The following is a 19,526-nucleotide window of genomic DNA, read 5'->3' on the forward strand; positions in this document are numbered from 1 at the left end:
ATCACATATAGTGTGTAATTTATTTCATTATATTTTGTTTATCAATACTGACTGTTCTTTTCTTGTGTAGGTTGCTAGCGATAATCAGCGTAGTGGAGCTGAAGGGACAGATAAAGACAATGAACAAGAAGACGCACAAAATCTTGGCGATGATTAGAGAACTGTGTTGAAGAAGTTCTATTTTTTTATGTTTCCTAATTGTAATTGTTGAATTGTAAATAATTAAACTTGTTAATTTTAAGGTGGAACGATTAATTGTTGTAAATTCTTGTTATATGAAATTTTTTGTGTGGTTTGTTTTTTATTTACAGGAAATATAAGTTGTACAGGAAATATAAATTGTACAGTTCTCGGTATTTAATTTTCAAATAAATTTTTTTTAATTTTTTTCGTGTTTGCGACGGAACCATCCGTCGCTAGTAATATAAATCTAGCGACGACATAACGACGGAAGTAAATCCGTCACCAAGCCGTGGTCGCCGTTTAGTACCGACGGATTGGCGACGAAATATAGCGCTCGTTAGTCCGTCGCACTTAGCGACGGACCTGGCGACGGAATAATTCCGTCGCCAGTTAGCGTCGAAATATTCGCGATGTAAGCATACCGTCGCCTCGTTGTCGCTAATCCGTCGCTAACATGTGTAGCGACGGATTAGCGACGGAATGTGGTCGTCGCTAATCTACTGCTTTGTTGTAGTGTGTGATAGAGTGATTAATTGTACAAAAACCTAAGTATAACTCCAATTACATAGCACAATACTTAGCTAAGATGGCTAAAGGAGGCATACAAAAATCTTGGAAAGATCACCTCCAGATTGATTCCCCTTGAGGGAGGAAATATAATTTACTGTAATTATTTTCTAAAGGAATGAATGAAATCTGGTTGGGGTCTGCCTAACCCCAGCTTGCCTTTCAAAAAAAACTGATGAGGTCTAATATGTGGATTCATTTTCCATCTCCCCATACGAGGAGCAAAATCCTTGATGTTGCCAACTGAAGTGGAAAACAAAGAGCCAGGGCAATTTATTATTCAATTGCGCAAGCAAACACAAAAAGTGGAGCTTGTTGATTTCCACTTTCCCATCAAAAAACGTGGTCAAACTTAATTCATAATTTGGGATAACCATAACTACATAGGTTGGCCTGATTCCCGATCAACAAGCTGAGATTGCTTCCCTGCACCATATCTGATCACACTGCTCTCTTGCTTCAAGCAGGCGCCAACATAGGTACCAAGTCATCCTTTCAAAATTTTGAGTTATGGTCTGTTATTCCTAGATGCAAGGAAGTAGTTCACCGTGCATGGTCTAGACCAAGATAGGTGTCCCATGTTTAGGGTCACTCCTCGGTTGGAGATGGTAAAGAAAGAGATTATGTCATGGAAGTAGGGGTGGCAAAACCTGTCACGACCTGCCAACCTGACCTGCCAACCCGCCTCTTAGGCGGGTTTGGGTTTAGCTTAAACTAACCCATTTAATAAACGGGTCGACCCGCCTAACCAGTTTATTAAACGAGTCGGGTTCGTGTTAGGGGTATGCCAACCCCCCAACCCGGCTGACCCGTTTAATAAACGGGTTAGGAGGGCGGATCAACCCGTTTACCCATACCCGACCCGCCCGCCAACCCGTTTACCCGACCCAACCCGTTTATTAAACGGGTTGGCGGGTCGTGTCGGGTTACCCGTTTAATAAACGGGTCGGGTTCGTGTTTGCCACAGCCAACCCGTTTATTAAACGAGTCAGGTTCGGGTTGAGGTATGCTGACCCGCCGGGTCGACCCGCCAACCCGACCCGATTGCCACCCCTACGTGGAAGGCCCAAGTAGTGGGAGACATTCCATTCAAGTCCCTTGAAATTCAAGAAGAGATATCAATGCTCCAACTGAGAGTTGATCAAGGGTAGGAAGAAGATAAACAAAGAGATGTTGATGCATGAAGAATTGCAATCCTTGCTTGAGATGAATGAATCCCTTTGGTGGCAGAAGTCAAGATGCAGGTGGATCCAAGAGCTTGACCGCAACACGAGTTATTTCCATGCAATGGTGAAGAAAAATAATCTGTGAAAGCATATAACATGTATTGCTTGTGAAGATGGATCCCAAGTAATCTCCAAGCCGGAGATTCAAGCAGCAACACGGGATTACTTTGCAGCGCTATTCAGTAGAGAGGAAATTGATTAGGAAACTTTTGGCAGTAAGGTGGATCCGAAAGTGAGTAGGGAGGAGACTGTCATTTTACTGAACCCAGTTCATGATGAAGAAGTGAAGAACGCAGTGTTTCTGATGGATGGAAACAGTGCCTCAGGGCCAGATTGTTTCCCAGGCTTCTTCCAAAAGTGCTGGGATATTGTAGGTCCTGACACATGCCGAGCAGTTAAGAGCTTCTTTAAGAGGAAGAAAATGTTGAGGCACATTTGTGCAAATCGCACGCTTATCTAAAGTGGAGGGTGGTGCCACAAACTTAAGTCAATACCTATCTATTAGCTTGTGCAACTCCCTATATAATTTAAAAAAAAAAAAATCATGGTTTACAGTGCATGGGATCCTATCCATAATCATTTGACAAAATCAGAAAAGCAGACCATCCAAGACAACATCCTTTTGGCACATACGGATGGTGGACACGATGTCACATAGGGTGTTGTGTGTTCTCACCCGAAGACACTGTTTGCTATAGTGCGTGTTCAGGGGTCCGAATGAGCGCCACATATATAAGCACGTGGGGCTCGTATTCCCGTGAGTGTCAGCATCACTTAGCATCAGAGTCAGGTGCAGTTGCAAAGACTTAAGTACCCTTTCCTGCTATTCTCGCCATAAAACGATGGTTCGAGAAAATAAAAAAAATGTCCTTCATTCAAAAAAAGGAAAACAACGATTTGAGAAAAGGACAAAAATGTCCTCTATCCAGAAAATCGAGGATGATGTTAACTCTTCAAAGTCCAAACGTTCCGTTTTTGCCCTAAGTAGTAAACTTTTGCACCATCTGCTGTAACAAAAGCTCCCTTTGATGACACACCCTTTACCATTGTTTGCTGCCGTCGGAGCTGCCTTTGCCGTCGTCTCCTGTCCAGGTTCCCGCCTTAGTTTTTAGCTTGTGTTACAATACATTGCCGCCTTCTCGTTCCTGCCTTGTGTTACAAAACATTCCCGGATTGGCGATCGACTGGTTTAATCATTGGTGGGCGTCATAGGAGCATTTGTCGGCCATCTCTTTTTACAATCTTCTCTTCTTTTTCGTTGTCGTTAGGCAGTATGGAAGAAAGCAATGACACACAAACATTCCAACAAGTGCCACTAAGGCGTCGTGAGTATCTTTCCATGTCATCATGCTATTGTTGAAGAACGTATGTCATCGTGAGTGCCATTAAAGCTTGTTTTGTTATTGCAGGTGGATCTTGTCCTTTCGACTGTTGGAAACTTAACGATATTTGTAAGACGCTGCGACCTATTGACAATAATGCTTGTTTACAGATGCGAGGAAGGGCCTCTACCTCATCTGGTATCGTTCATTCACTCAGTATATGCAATGTATCGTAAATCGCGGTTGTAGTAATATACTACCGATTTGTGAGATATTATTTTGTTTGTTAATATCGATTTATAAGCTATTATGCTGAATTTTTGTATCGATTTATAATATATTTTGCGATATGTATATCGATTTGTAAGATATTATGTGTTTTGTAGTATCGATTTATAGGGTATTATGCTAAATTGTCGTATCGATTTGTAATATATTATGCGATATATATATCAATTTGTAAGATATTATGTGTTTTCTAGTATCGATTTGTAAGATATTTGTAGAAAGAATTTTAAAACGTGTGCCTGCAAAAATACATTATTGTGCGCTTGCGGTGGTGATTTTCGTATTCAAATCACTGCTCATTTAGCGATTTCTATTGAAATCTCTTTAGAGTGTCGTAGATATAATTAAATCGCTGTCATGTGAATCGCTATCGTCAACACACATATACGACAAATCGTTTCTTTTATTGGCATGGTAAATAACAACTCAATACATAGTATAAGCAAACAACAAATCATTGTTGCTTTTATACTGTGATTCATTAAATCATTTCTTTTACTTGCTTAACCTTATCGGTATCCATTGTTATATGCATCTTTAATAAATTGTAGTAAACGTATGCGCTGGCTAACACAAATTGATATCTTGCTTATAATAGTGGTGAGCTTATCATCTGGTTGTAATGAAGATGATCTATCTCAATCATTGGAAAGTTAAAGAGAAGTGAATATTTGTACTAATGACGCACCTGAAGAAGTGAACATGTGCACTAATGATGCACATGATAAGAAGGGTGCAAGCATTGGATTCACTCTTGACTTGAATGTTCTAGCAGAAGAAATGCAATTCAATAATGAGGTAGACGATCGTAACAACACACTTGACAAAGGTGCAGGCACTGAGAATGTACATGATAGTACACTTGACTTTGTTCCCGTAGAAGAAATGTAGTTTAATAATGAGGATGTTGTATATAAATTTTACAATGATTATGCCTTAAAACTTGGCTTCAGTGTTAGAAGGTATTCTTAGTCAAAAAATGCATAGGGTGTTGTGGTGAGAAAGACATATGTTTTTTCTAAGGAAGGTTGGAAGAAGTCAAGTGAAAATCCAACAAGGAGCAAGCCAGATTTAAGATCTGGTTGTTCAGCAAGAATGGTGTTAAGAAGACTTTCGAATGGAAAATATATAGTTTATACTTTAATCAGTGATCATAACCATGAATTAGCAGCTTCATTTATGACTTCTATGTTAAGGTCACGTCATAAAGTAACTGAAGCACATGTTGTAATTGTTGAAATAGCTGATAGCGCCGATATTGTACCAAGGAAGACATAATTTGTGCACGCACATAAATGGTGGTCGCAAGAATGTGCCATTCACACCTATGGATCAAAGAAACCACTTGAGAAGGAAGATGTCAAATAACATGAAGAATAGAAGAATATGTTGTTTGGTTGATTATTTACAGAAGAAATCAAGCAATGACCCTGGTTTCTTTAGTTCAATGCAACTGGATGAAGATGGATATGTTGTGACTATGTTTTGGGTAGATTCAAAGTCAAGAGTAGATTATGAATGCTTCAATGATGTATTTATTTTTTATACGACAGTGAAGATTAATACTGAATAGTGGCCATTTGCGCAGTTTGTCGGAGTGAACCATCATTCACATAGTTGTATATTAGGCGACACTTTTTTGTATGACCAGACCAAGGAAAGCTTTAAGTGATTGTTCAGAGTATTTACACAGACAATGAATAAGAAGAAACCTGAAGCTATACTTATAGATGGTGATCACGCAATTGCGACTGTAGTGTCTCATGTGTGGCCAAATGCACATCATCGCCTATGTTTGTGGTATATCTTTCAAAATACAGCAAAGAACATATGACACATATTTAATCAAAAGATAGGGTTTGACAAAAAGTTTACAAGGTGTGCACTTGAGAGCATAGACGAGGTCACCTTTATGTCTTATTGGGAGGAAATAATTCAAATGTACGACCTTGAAGACTGTCTGTGGTTACAAAATTTATATGCAGAAAAACAGAAGTGGGCATTGACATATGGAAGACAATACTTTTGTGCAGATATGATAAGCACACAAAGAGCTGAATCTATGCATGCCACACTAAAGAAAACCCTATATTCATGTTTAACAATGTTTCGCTTCATGGAACAATATGAATTATTTGTAGACAGAATGAGCTTGAACAATATATGAAATGCTTCAATACACGCCCTGTAACTTTGGACATGAAAATATTGATGAGACCTGCAGATCTGTATACACTAACTGTATTTGAATAGATTAAAAATGAGGTTATACAAGTCATGAATTGCAACATAGAAGGATGTGTGCAAACTGAGAATATGCACAAATACCATATTATATAGAAGGGCAAAGAGCATCAGAAAAGGCAAGAAGCACATGTCACCTACAATGTTGACAACAAAACAGTTAAATGTACATGCAAAAAGTATGAATTCAAAGGTATTTTATGTCGTCATGCATTAAAGACACTTAATCAAGAGAAGATAAGAGAAATACCTGAGTCATATTTAATGCAAAGATGAAAGAGACAAACAAGGATTGAACTGTTGGATACAAATAATGTTAATCAATCTGGTGTTGATGAGAAGTGCCACATACCCTCCAGTTACCAACAATTGTGTAGGTCATTTGTGCATGTTGCAGATTTGGCATCGAAAAGTGAATAAGCCTATGTATGTATGAGAAAAGCGTCAAGGAAGTTACTTGAAAATGTGCAGTTAATTCACCATCAGTCCATTGCAGCTCATGAAGACCAGTCCCAGAAAATGAGAGTGAACAACAGAGGTGAAAATCATGCTTCTCTTGACACTCATGAGAAGTTGCGTTGAAGCGTAAACATCATCTTCAATAAGTCAGGAGTCAACGTTGTATATTATGATGAAAAAATTCACCTAGCGAAGAGTATCAAAAGAAAACTTGCCTCTGATCACAGTCGTCGGAGGGCAAAGGGCGCACTAGAATTGGTTGGAAAGAAAAGGTCTAAGAAACAACTAACCTCTAAGCGAAAGCAACCAAGCCCTTCGCATGAACAAATATGTTAGACATTATATTGCTTCCCATGTAAATTGCAGTATGTGCAACTTATCAATATCTAACTTGTGTAATTTCCAACATACAGCAATACCCTACAAACGTAATTTCCAACGTTGTAACCTTCAATCTTCCCGACCAATTTTTCTGGAACAATAGCTTCAGTTTTACAAGCCTTTTGATATGTAATCAATGTTGGGAGGATGTTTGCATTTCTTGTGAAACTTAATGTAGGGTCTTATATTGTTCTATTTCATGACAGACTCAGATCAATTCAAAAGCGTCCTATGAAACACAAGAATCATGTGTGAATTCTTTTTAAGTCTTACCATAAAGTTAGTTGTCATGCCTCTTTGCATGACCCAATTTTCACATTGTCGTATTTGTTAAGAGTTTAACAAAATAGGAGGTGAATATGCTTATACACTAGATGATCTTATTAAGAAAGAATTTTTGGATGAAGCCATTTTCATGAATCATGAGCCACAAAAATAAAATTGTTAATATTTTTGTGGATCACCATTCATGAAAATGGCTTCATCCAAAAAGCTATAGAACAAAGGAATCACATGTGAACTTTGTTTAATAATGTATCTTTCACATGCATAAATCATTGTAGTATGTATCATTGATATGTATAAATCATTGTAATATGTATCATTCACATGTATAAATCGTTGTCTCATCTAGCCTATAGAGGTACAATTTTGATACCGTAGGTAAATTTCCGTTGCTCAGTGCTTATACAGTTAGTGAAAATTATTGTCTCAACTGACCTTCATATATACAAATCGTTATACATATATTGTATCATCCATATTGTATGGGAGGGCCTCTACCCCATCCGGTATTGTCCATTCACTCAGTATATGCAATGTATCACAAATCGCTATTGAAGTAACATAATACCGCTTTGTGAGATATTGTTTTGTTTGTTAATATCATTTTTTAAGTTATTATGCTGCATTTTTGTATTGATTTTTATAATATATTTTGCCATATGTATAACGATTTGTACAACTAGATGGAAATCACAATGTGCATGAGTACAAATCACGATAAAAGTGCACAGACAAATCATTGTCTTATCTATAAATTGATGTAAAATTCAACGAAAAAAATTGAGATAAATTCGAAGTGATTTACATCATGATACCGATTTACGTTTTATACAGAAATAATATTTTAGTAACAGTTGCAAAATCGATGAGTAAATTGCGATATTATATATCAATATCGTTCACAAAGACAAACAAAGATATATCATTGTCATGGTAGCGTCTTAAATATAAATCGATGTTATTTACAACCATATTCATTTACCAAAAATATTAGTATCTATTTATAATACATCATGACCAATGGCCGAAATGACTGATTAATAAATGGTTGAAAAGAAAAACAATAAACAAAGCCACATGATGTATAAACTTAGTAAAGAACAAATCGAGAATAATTCAATGATACAAATTGTGGTAACTTTATAAATACAAATCAATTTCGTTCACAAAGACTAATAAAGACATCGTTATCGCGGTAACTTCATAAATACAAATTGATTTCGTTCATAAAGACTAACAAAGACATATCATTATCGCGGTAACTTTAAAACTATAAATCAATGTGATTTACAACCGTAATCATTTACGAAAAAATCTAGCCTTTTTTACCTGACCACAATGGTTTGACTTAGATAAAATACATGACCATCATCATAAAAAAAACAAATATCATTACCAGTAGGTAATTATCGGGACGTCTAATTGTATTTATAAAGTAACTGCGATAATAATATATCTTTGTTTGTCTATATGAACGATATCGATATGTAATATCACGATTTACTCATAATGTTTTGCAACCGTTACTTAAATCGATTTATACTTTACTAAGTTTAAACATCGTGTTGATTTGTGTACATGTGCGTAAGACCCTGCAAAATATAAAACCCTAATATAGATCTATATATAAAACCCTACCCAACTCGACCCGACCCGTTGTCCAGGTCTAAAACCTTAATCTATTTAACTTCTCTTCCCCTTTCTTTTCTGCGGCAACGCAGCTTCTTCTTTTTTCTCCTCCACCTTCTTCTTCTTCTTTCTTGTATTTTTCCTTGTTCTATATTCTTCTGTGTTCCTTCTACCTGTGCTTGATAGATGGGGTTTGATGCTGATAACGTAGTTGTTTCACGTCGTGAGAAAAGATTTATATAATCTTCAATGATGATTATGGTGGTTATCTGCAAGATAGACAAGGGGGTGATGCTGATGTCTTTCTATTTGATCTATTCTTACTGTCGGACCCTCCATTGTTCACAAACCATACTTCACAATTGGAAATATATCTGCCTAATCTTTGATATACTTCATAACAAATACGTAAAAGTGATTTATCATGTAGCCCCTTAGATCCTTCAAGGGGACAGTGCCTGAGCTTAAGTTGTGAAGCATATTGTCAAGAGTGCACCAATGCTAGAGTCTCTAAGAATCAACTCAGTCCGAGAAAAATGGTATAGTGGGCTGCCATTACTAATGAGCTCATTTTCTTGGAGAGGATTTATCCTAAGCTGCACATAGAATCGCTTTGCAGCAGGAAATGAACTCGACGATGAACAATATGGATGTTTTGGTGATCTCTTCTGTAAAAATGGGAGTCTCTAAAAGATAGATATGCGTTTGACGAAAATGTCCTTCCATAGATATTGTAACTAAATACTAATATTTTTTGTATATAGATATGGTTGTAAATCATGTGGATTTGTAGTTACGAAGTTACAGCGAGAATGATATGTCTTTGTTTGTCTTCATGAACGAAATCAATTTGCATTTAAGAAGTTAACTCATTTTGTATCATTGTAGTAAAACCCAAAATCCTTAAACCCTCAACCCCAATCGCCCGTAAAAGCGATTAGGAAATATCGTTGACATAGACATAGTCCGTAAAAGCAAATCGTGATAGCATGTAGCCTTCATACGTCATTGTGTAAATTGCGTGGTACGTATCATTCACTTAAACAAAACTCATTGTCTAAAAGACAGACGTCATTGTGTAAATCGTGAGGGTATAACAATTTACACAATGACGTCTATGCTGGCCACAACTGGATAAAAAATGCACTGTGCATGAGTACAAATCATGGTAAAAGTGCATGATCAATGTTTGTGCAAATCGTGATCACCGTTTATCAATGTTTGTGAAAATCGTTTTAGACTTATATAAACGCTTGTTCGATTTTAATTTATAAAGGCCGATCATTACAATGATTTGTTCAGTGATATTTGTGTGCTACACTGATTAAAATAGATTTATACACTTATAGAAAGCCACGTTAAAGAAAACAACTCATTTCCACTGTACACAACACTAATCACTTTTACGATTTTCAATTACGAAGGGCAAACATAACAACGATTTGCTTTTACTACACATAACAGTCTAACTTATTGGCGTGTTTAGTAAAATTGAAATTTTATTTATTTCAACCAAAAGATATTTACATAATTTGTATATACAGTCGTATAAAAATTTTTATACAAAATTTGGTTGTACAGTCTATAAAATATGCTAGAAGTCAATGTACATCATATTACTCCTGGGGGGGGTTGTGTCGTTCGTTGCCTTCTAGGTATTCTTGTCGGTTGATTTTTTTTCTCTTTTATAATTAGAAACTACATCAATGTTTCACATAGTTCTGTGTGAAATCCAGATATATCATCCTTCAACAAAAATGTAATGTGACACCAATATATAAATTGAGTCTCCAATAATAGAGGATAATAAAGAGCATACAACGTCGAAATCAAGTTTTCATCCATTGTATATTGCTTCAATATACTTCATTACAAATACACCACAATCGTTGCCATTATTTTGTAAAGGAGCATCGTGTGTTGAGCGAAACCTCCACTCGCCAATGTCGATACTCAAAACGTCTTTGACGAATCCAACCTGTGGTTAATATAGAAGAAAGTAAATTCCTGGCCACCATACATGATACGATACCCTTATAGATGGAAACTTAGCAAATGCAAAATGTCACGATGTACAACACTGTGTAAGTCCAATGAATTGTAGCACCATATTAGTTTTTTTTGTAAATCCATCACGTATAAGACCCAATGCTTAGCAATTTGCCAGAGTATAGGAATCAATATCTGCAAATCGATAGTACAAATCATGTTAAGACTGTTATGCCTAAACCTTGGACAAGAGGTTTATTCACTTACCTTTTCACTTGACCAAAAGTCTCCGCAATGATCATCGTTACCCCAGTATGGTAGTCCATCTTGAAATCCAATAAAGTATAGCAATCGACGGATGAAATTTTGTTGAACGAAACAATGATAATAGTAAGGTTAAAACACGAAGCAACAAGAGAAAATAAAAAAGAAAACAAATAAGAGAATCGATATACCATAAAATAAGGGATGATGCTGCGTCTAATATTGCTTGTTGTGTTGCTTTTAATATACATGACGAAATCGGATATAGTCTGTTTGCAACAAATATAAACTTGTTAACATACATAAATATATAACTGATAGTGGTTTCATACATACAAAATTACTGATAGTGTTTCCTTCTGCAAATTCACCTTACAGCTGATTGATGTTCTCTTGGAGCTCTTTGCAAAGTTTTTGGGCACCTTTTTTTATGGATATTTCACTGACATGAGCAAAATATTCAATAAACGACATTGAAATTCTTTTCTATAGTACACAACAAAAATTGAATATACGCCATAAAAGAGGCAAATGCTGAAGAAACTCATCACGAGATTTAGACAATATATGCCTGAATCACCATCGTTGGACGTGTAGTTGTGGTCATCTCCTTCATCGCCATCGCTGACCATGTAGCTATCATCGTCTCCTTCATCGCCATCGTTGGTCATGTAGTTGTCGTCATCTCCTTCCTCGACATTGATACCCCCTTTGCGATGAAGCAGGTTATATGTTTGTTTCACAAATACGTCATTTATAAAAAAAACACTCATTTGTCTGTTCCTTAATCATGAAGTAAAGTGAAACGACACCCTCCTGAACTTGTGCGATGTGTCATTCATATATAAAAGAAACATTGTTTCATCTACTGCCCATTTTTAAAAACTGCACATAAATTAATTGCTTGTGTATTAATTAAATGAAAAAATATTGTTTCATCAGCCTTTTACAAAACCAGTCAACGCGATAGGATGTATCAAGCAAATCGCGATAGCACTTATCGTTACAGTGAAATCGATTTTCAACTAAGTCTTCATTTATAGTTTACTAAGTCTAAACATCGTGTCAATTTGTTTATTGTTTTTATTTCCTGAATTTTATGAATCTGTAATTATGTAAATCATGATAGGATAAATCATTCACATAGACAAAGCTCATCAATGCAAATCGCAATAGCATAAATCGATTAACAACTGTTACTTAAATTAGTATCAAGTTGTAAAAGATTTTGTATTTATGAAGTTACCTCGATTTTGCTTTATCTAGTCTGAATATCATCTTAATTTATTTATTAATTTTCTTTTCCACCATTTATGAATCAGTCATTGTGTAAATCGTGATAGGACATATCATTCATATTGACAAAGCTCGTAACATTAAATTACAATAGGACAAATATTGTTAAATTATAAAACGTAAAGTATTTTGGTTGTAAGTCAATTTGTATTTATTAAGTTACCTAGATTTGTAGTTTGCCAATAAACATCATGGTGATTTGTAAATTGATTTGTATTTATAAAGTTACCTCGATTTTTACTTTATCTAGTCTGAACAACGTCTCGAGTTTTGTGATGGATTTAGGTGGGGGAGTGACCCGACCCAACCCGTTGTCCAGGTCTAAAACCCTAATCTATTTAACCTCTCCTTCTCTTTCTTTTTTGTGGCAGCACAACTTCTTCTTCTTTTATTTCCTCCGCCTTCGTCTTCTTCTTCCTTGTATTTTTCTTTCTTATTTGTTCTTCTGTGTTCCTTCTACCTGTGCTTGATGGATGAGGTTTGATGCTGATACCATAGTTGTTTCATGCAGTGAGGAAAGATCTGTATAATCTTTGATGATGATTATAGTGGTTATCTTCTATGGATACATCGATATATTCATGACATATACGACTGTGACGTATTTGTCGTGAAGTATATTAAAGCTTACGCAGAATATAATGACCATAATCATCCTCAATCTTTGCTGTCATACCGAAGCATGCACAAATATTCTTCATGATAGACAGGGGGATGATGATAACCATCTATTTGATCTATTCCTATTGTCGGACCCTCCATCGTTCACAAACCATACTTTGCAGTTGGCAAAATATTTGCCTAATCTTCGATATACTTCATGGCAAATATGCTAGTCGTGCAGGCTGCATCTTCTCTAACTGTTGGGATCCATACCTTTATTTGTTCCTAATATACTTTATAAGAAAAAACTTGTAAAGAGATAAGGACCTCCATTGGTAGATAGATTTGCCTTCTATCGTTCCCAAGGACTAACGAAGGTCACTCAATAAACTGAAGGTGCTGATGATGATGTTGTTGATGTCTGTTTCAAAGCACATAGCTATTTGGACGTGTGGTTGATGCTGATGATGATGTTTGTTTTCTTTGATGATGATGGTCATGTATTGTATCTAAGTCAAACCATTGGTCATGATGTATTGTAACTAAATACTCATGTAAATGAATGTGGTTGTAATGTATCGTTGAAGTTAACTCAATTTGTATTTATTAAGTTACCTAGATTTGGACTTCACTAATAAACATCGTGTCAACTTGTTTTTTCTTTCTACTTTTTGCTTTTTATCAGTCATTGTGTAAATCACGATAAGACAAATTGTTGTACATATATTTTATCTGAATCATTATACCAAATATTGTCCCAAAGCGATATACACAATGACGTCTGTATCAGTGAAGTTAACTTGATTTGTTCTTTACTAAGTCTAAACATCGTGTCAATTTGTTTATTTTTTCTTTTCTGCCATTTTTGAATGTTATTGTGTAAATCACAATGAAATGTATCGTTCGCTAGGACAAAGCTCGTAAAGAAAAATCACAATAGGATATTCAAATAGATTTGGTTTGATTATTTGATGAATTTAGGTGGGATGGCCGTACAGATCGTGATAGAACACCTTCTATAAAAAACAAATCGTGATCTCTTATATATAACTGGTTGCAAGCGAATCACGATCTCTTATAAAAAACAAATGTGATCACTTTTATTTATGAAGGCCGAACATTACAACGATCTGTTCAGTGGTACTTGTGTGTTACACTTATTAAAAAAAAATTAAACAATTAAAAAATGTCACGTTATAAAAAGAATTATAGAATTACAACAAATAATTATCGGGATAAAAAGAATCACTATCGTTTATTCAGTGACACTTGATGACTCAGATGGACTATGACGACATACAAATCGTCTCTTTCTTTTTCTTGGTGGGCTGTCTATCCTTGGTGGTCTCTTGGTTCCCTTGATCTTATTATAAACACTGGTCATCATCTTTACCAGTGACCGCATTTTTCTCCCCAAATTCCTTACTTGCTTTCGTAAGTCCTTATTCTCTTTTTCCAATATCTCGAACCTTGTGCCAAAGACTACCTTCTCTTTTATGAGTTGTGTTCGCTCCTCATCGTGTACTGTTATCGAGGTAATCACTGTTGTAGCTGGAGGGAGACGACAAACGTGTTTTCAATATTGGGATGCGACTTGATGGGGGACATGAGGGAGGCATGGGTTCCCAATATTCTTAATCTCCAAATTTCGACGCATGGGTTCTAAATATTTTTGGAAATAGTTGGGATCATATTGTCGTTCTTTATAATCATACGCTATGGCACAAACACCTCCTTTGTTCCTGCTATCCAATTGTTCCCTGTAGCATTCGTGCCAATTCACGTTCTTGGCCCCACCATTATTCATCTTCCTTTTCACTTTCACAGGCTTCCTTGGGATAGACTGTCCCAAGCTAGATTGTAGGAGAACTCAACTACCATGCTGCAACTTGGCTTCATAATTGCTAAACAACCAAATATCGTGGTCAGACAGTCTTGCACCCTCAACAACAAGCTCTTGGTCCTTGTCCTCCCCATCTCCATACGGTCTCTACACAACCTGTACATTAGAGATTATGGTTTAGGTATAGACAATTATTCATGCTAATGAATGCTAAATATTAAATTTTTTTATATAAATGAGTGTTAAATATATTATAACGACTGTTACTAAGAATGCTAACGATTACAACAACTTACACTAACGAAAGTTAAATGCTCAAGGGATAACGATTTGTACTAAGGAATACAAAATCCTACAACGATCATTACTTAGGAATGCAAACAATTACAATGATTTACAATACTAAAAGTTAAATGCTTAAGCGATAATGATTTATTCTAAGGAATACAAAATTTTGCAACGATCATTACTTAGGAATGCAAATGATTACAATGATTTACAGTACTGGAAGTTAAATGCTAAAGCGATAACGATTTGTACTAATGAAGATAAAATCTTGCAGCGATGATTACTTAAGAATGCTAGACATTTCAACAATTTATACTAATAAATGATAAATGCTGAAATAATTGCAAACAATTTTAAACTATTTACCTAATTTAATTGCAGACCATCTAAAATGAACTTAGCACTATCCTCCTTGACATTTATTCTAGCTCACTGACCGATCTTTGGAAAACCACAAATCGTAGGGTCACACTAAGGACGCAACGCGACAATATGCTTCCACGCCCAGGCCTACAAAAAAAATATATTAGTAACACTACAACCTTCAACGAGCTTAGTCTACAAGTACTAAATATGTAATAAACAAATACCATAACAAATGACCAAAACCCTTCGACGATTTTTGTATCCTTACTTGCACGGTAAAGTTGATTGTACAAGTGTGCGAGCATAGCAGCACCCCATGCCCAGTTGTCGACTTCATCTAAGTCTTTCAGAAACTTCAGCCACAAGTAACTTATTCTCAAATCAAAACAATCGAAAAATAAAGTAAGTCCAAAAAATAAAGAAGGAAGTCACGCAACATTGGGGAGCTCTTTCAGATGCACATGTAGCGGACCGACCTTTCCATTTATTACGAAAAGGAAAAACTTTCATCAATGTGGAATTACTTCCACCAGAAATACATTGACTCTAGTCGTCCATCGACATTTCTAAAAGGGTCATGCACTTTTTCCTTGCATTATAGTTTGAATCCCGTAATAGGACAACACTTCTATGGCACTTAAGGTCAGTAATCCATGCCACATCTTCTAGGGTCATGGTGATCTCAAAAGAATTAATCTGAAATGTGTTTGTCTGATGATTCCACTTATTTACCAGGTGGGTCATGGTGTTCCAGCATGTTTCAAAATAATGTTGGTCCATAAGGCCGCCGAAGTGCATATTTTGTAATCGATCCTTCTGATATTCACTCAGTTGTCCATACCACGATAGAACTACAGGCCACTGACACCGCCCTCCGAGCTTTTCACCTGATGCTCTACTTCTCTTCTGACCTCCCTGTAACATAAAATAACATATTATTCATATCAATTATAAATTAGTCCTATTTGTACATCTACACATCGTTGTACACAGTAAATGCTATAAATAATAATCATTGCACACACGCTATCACAATAATCACTTTCATAGTATTCACTATCACAATAATCACTATGCATAGTAATACCTATCACAATAAATTGTTCACAGTAATCACTATCACATTAATCGCTATACATAGTAATCACTATCACAGTAGTACCTATCACAGTAAATTATGACAGACATGATCAATTTACGTACCTTGGTCATACTTTTCTCCTCTTTATGCCCTCCCTCTATCCTCTGCCTTTCTTATTGCTCCGCCGCCTCCCTATGCTTTTCTACTACTTCCTTTGCTCATTCACCTCCCTCCACTGCTTTTTAATTTCTTATTCCTTTCCCTTTTCTTCTCTTCCTCCTCCTGTATTTTTCTTTCCCTTTCTTTATCTTCCTCCTTCTGCTTCTTCCTTTCCCTTTCCTTCTTTTTCTCCTCCTGCTTTTCCTTTCCCTTTCCTTCTCTTCATCCTCTTACTTCTTCCTTTCTATTTCCTTATCTTTCTCGTCCTCCTTCTCCTTCCTTTGCCTTTCCTTCTCTTCCTCGTTCTCTATCTCTTTCCTTTGCCGTTCCTTCTCTTCCTCATCCTGACGCTTCTTCCTTTGCCTTGCCTCTTCCATTTTCATCATTTGCTTTTCCTTCTCTTCCTCCTCCTTCTTCTTTAATTGCCTTTCTCTCTCCTCCTCCTCCTTATTCTTTTTTTGCATTTCCCTCTCCTCTGCCTCCTTCATTTGACTTATCCTCCTTTGCTTTTCAAAATATTCATGCTTCATCATTTGCCTTTCCTTCTCTTCCTCCTCCTTCTTCTTCAATTGCCTTTCCTTCTCCTCCTCCTCCTTATTCTTTTTTTTCCTTTCCCTTTCCTCCTCCTCCTTCTTCATTTGCCTTTTCTTCCTTTGCTTTTCATTCTCCTCCTCCTTTTTCCTTTGTTTTTCCCTCTCCTTTGCCTTCTTCTTTTGCTTTTGCTTTTCATTCTCCTCCTCCTTCTTCCTTTTCTTTTCCTTCTCTTTGTCATCCTTCTTCTTCTTCATCTTTAGCTCTTCCTCATTCTTCCTTTTCTCTTCAGCCTCAATATATGATGGATAATCCTCCACATAATACAATTCCAACGCTTTGTCCCTATCTTTATCATTCTCAATCTTCATTATATTTTGGTACCTTTCATAACGCTCATATAGATGAGACTGACGGATAACTTCTCTAATAGTCATCCCATAGAACGATAAGAGGTTTCTTGTTTGATGAGCTTTAGACATTGCTAACCTGCACAACACATAAATTTAACCGCATCATTATATGTCACAACCGCCTCCCCAAGTATATAATAATATAAATTATCTCATTCGTTAAACAATCACCAACATTACAAATCATCACAATATTTGACTTCATAAGTAAACATCGTTGTAAGATTTAACAAACTTAAGTACAAATCGAGGTAACTTCGTAAATACACATCGCTAGTGCTTTAAATGTATAAATTGTTGCTGCTTCAAACTTACAAATCATTGTGTAAATTGCAACCTTCATAAGTACATATCGTTGTAACGTTTGGCTTCATACACAAACATTGTTGTACGATTTATTAAACTTAAGTACAAATTATGGTAGTTTCATTAAATCGTTATTGTTTCAAACGTATAATTCATTGCTACATCGAACGTATAAATCACTATTGATTTAAATATATAAATCATTCATGCTTCAAACATAAAAATCATTATAGAAATTTAACCTTCATAAGTACATATCGTTGAAATGTTTGGCCTTCATAAGAACAAATCATGCTAACTATTTTTTGATGCCCAAAAGGTGGATAGGTACAAATCGATTTGTTTCAGTATGAAAATAGATGTTATTTAGCATGAAAGCAATCACTAGTTGTAAGATTTAGCATTTAGATTTATAAATCGATTTATTTGTATAACAAAACCTTGGTAATCCGATAGTGGAGGAGAAACACCCAGAAGATAGATGCAGTCGATGGTGGCAACGATGCTACCACTGTGCAGACGACGACAAAGGATGCTTCGACGGCAGCAGACGATAGCAAATGGTACTTCGGTGGCAGCAGACAACGATAAAGGGTGCTCAGACGCAGACGACGACAAAGGATGCTCCGACGGCAACAGACGATGACAAAGGAGGGTCTGGTGGTAGTAGACGATGACAAAGAGTGCATCATCAAAGGGAGCTTCTGTTACAGCAGATTGTGTAAAAGTTTACTGCTTAGGGCGAAAATGGAACGTTTGGACTTTAAAGAGTTAACATCATTATCAAACCAGCGTTTCACTTTTCTAGATGGAGGAGCTCGAACCGTCATTTTCCTTTTTTGAATGGAGGACATTTTTGTCCTTTTATCGAACCATCGTTTCCTTTTTTTGAATGGAGGATAATTTTGTCCTTTTCTTGAACCGTCGTTTCATGGCAAGAATGGCTCGAACCGGCGTTTCACTTTTCTAGACGGAGGATCTCGCACCATTGTTTCAATTTTCTAGATGGAGGACATTTTTCACTATAAGAAATCTGCAGATTAGCGACGGGCGTAATCCATCGCTAATCCGTCACTAAAAAGTTTAGCGATGGACTAGCAATGAATTAACGACAGATAACTTTCATCATAATTTCCTAGTCGCTAATTAGTAATGGAACATATCTGTCGCTAGGGGTGGCAATTTCTGACACGACCCGCCAACCCGCCTCTTAGGCGGGTTCGGGTTGGGCTTAACCCAACCCGTTTAATAAACGGGTCGACCCGCGTAACCCGTTTATTAAACAGGTCGGGTTCGGGTTGGGGGTATGCCAACCCGCCAACCGGGCTGACCCGTTTAATAAACGGGTTAGGCGGGTGGGTCAACCCGCCAACCTGACCCGCCAACCTGAAAACCCGTTTACCCGACCCAACCCATTTATTAAATGGGTTGGCGGGTCGTGTCGGGTTACCCGTTTATTAAACGGGTCGGGTTCGTGTTTGCCACAGCTGACCCGTTTAATAAACGGGTCGGGTTCGGGTTGAGGTATGCTGACACGCCAACCCGACCCGCCAACCCGACCCGATTGCCACCCCTATCTGTCGCTACTTCCATCGCTAATTTGCGATGAATTAGCGACTGCCATGATCTGTCGTGAGGCCGTCACTAATCCGCAGAGATTTGGTTTTACGACAGATACATATCCATCGCTAATTCTGTCGCTATTATAGCGACGTATTACAATCCGTCCTAAAACATCGGCCGATTCAGTTTTGCGCTGAATAAATATCTATCCCTAATTTGTCGCTAAATTGGAGGCCAATA

Source organism: Nuphar pumila, chromosome 16 (assembly GCF_984573655.1).
Source record: "Nuphar pumila chromosome 16, dmNupPumi1.hap1.1, whole genome shotgun sequence".
Taxonomy (NCBI): Eukaryota; Viridiplantae; Streptophyta; class Magnoliopsida; order Nymphaeales; family Nymphaeaceae; genus Nuphar; species Nuphar pumila.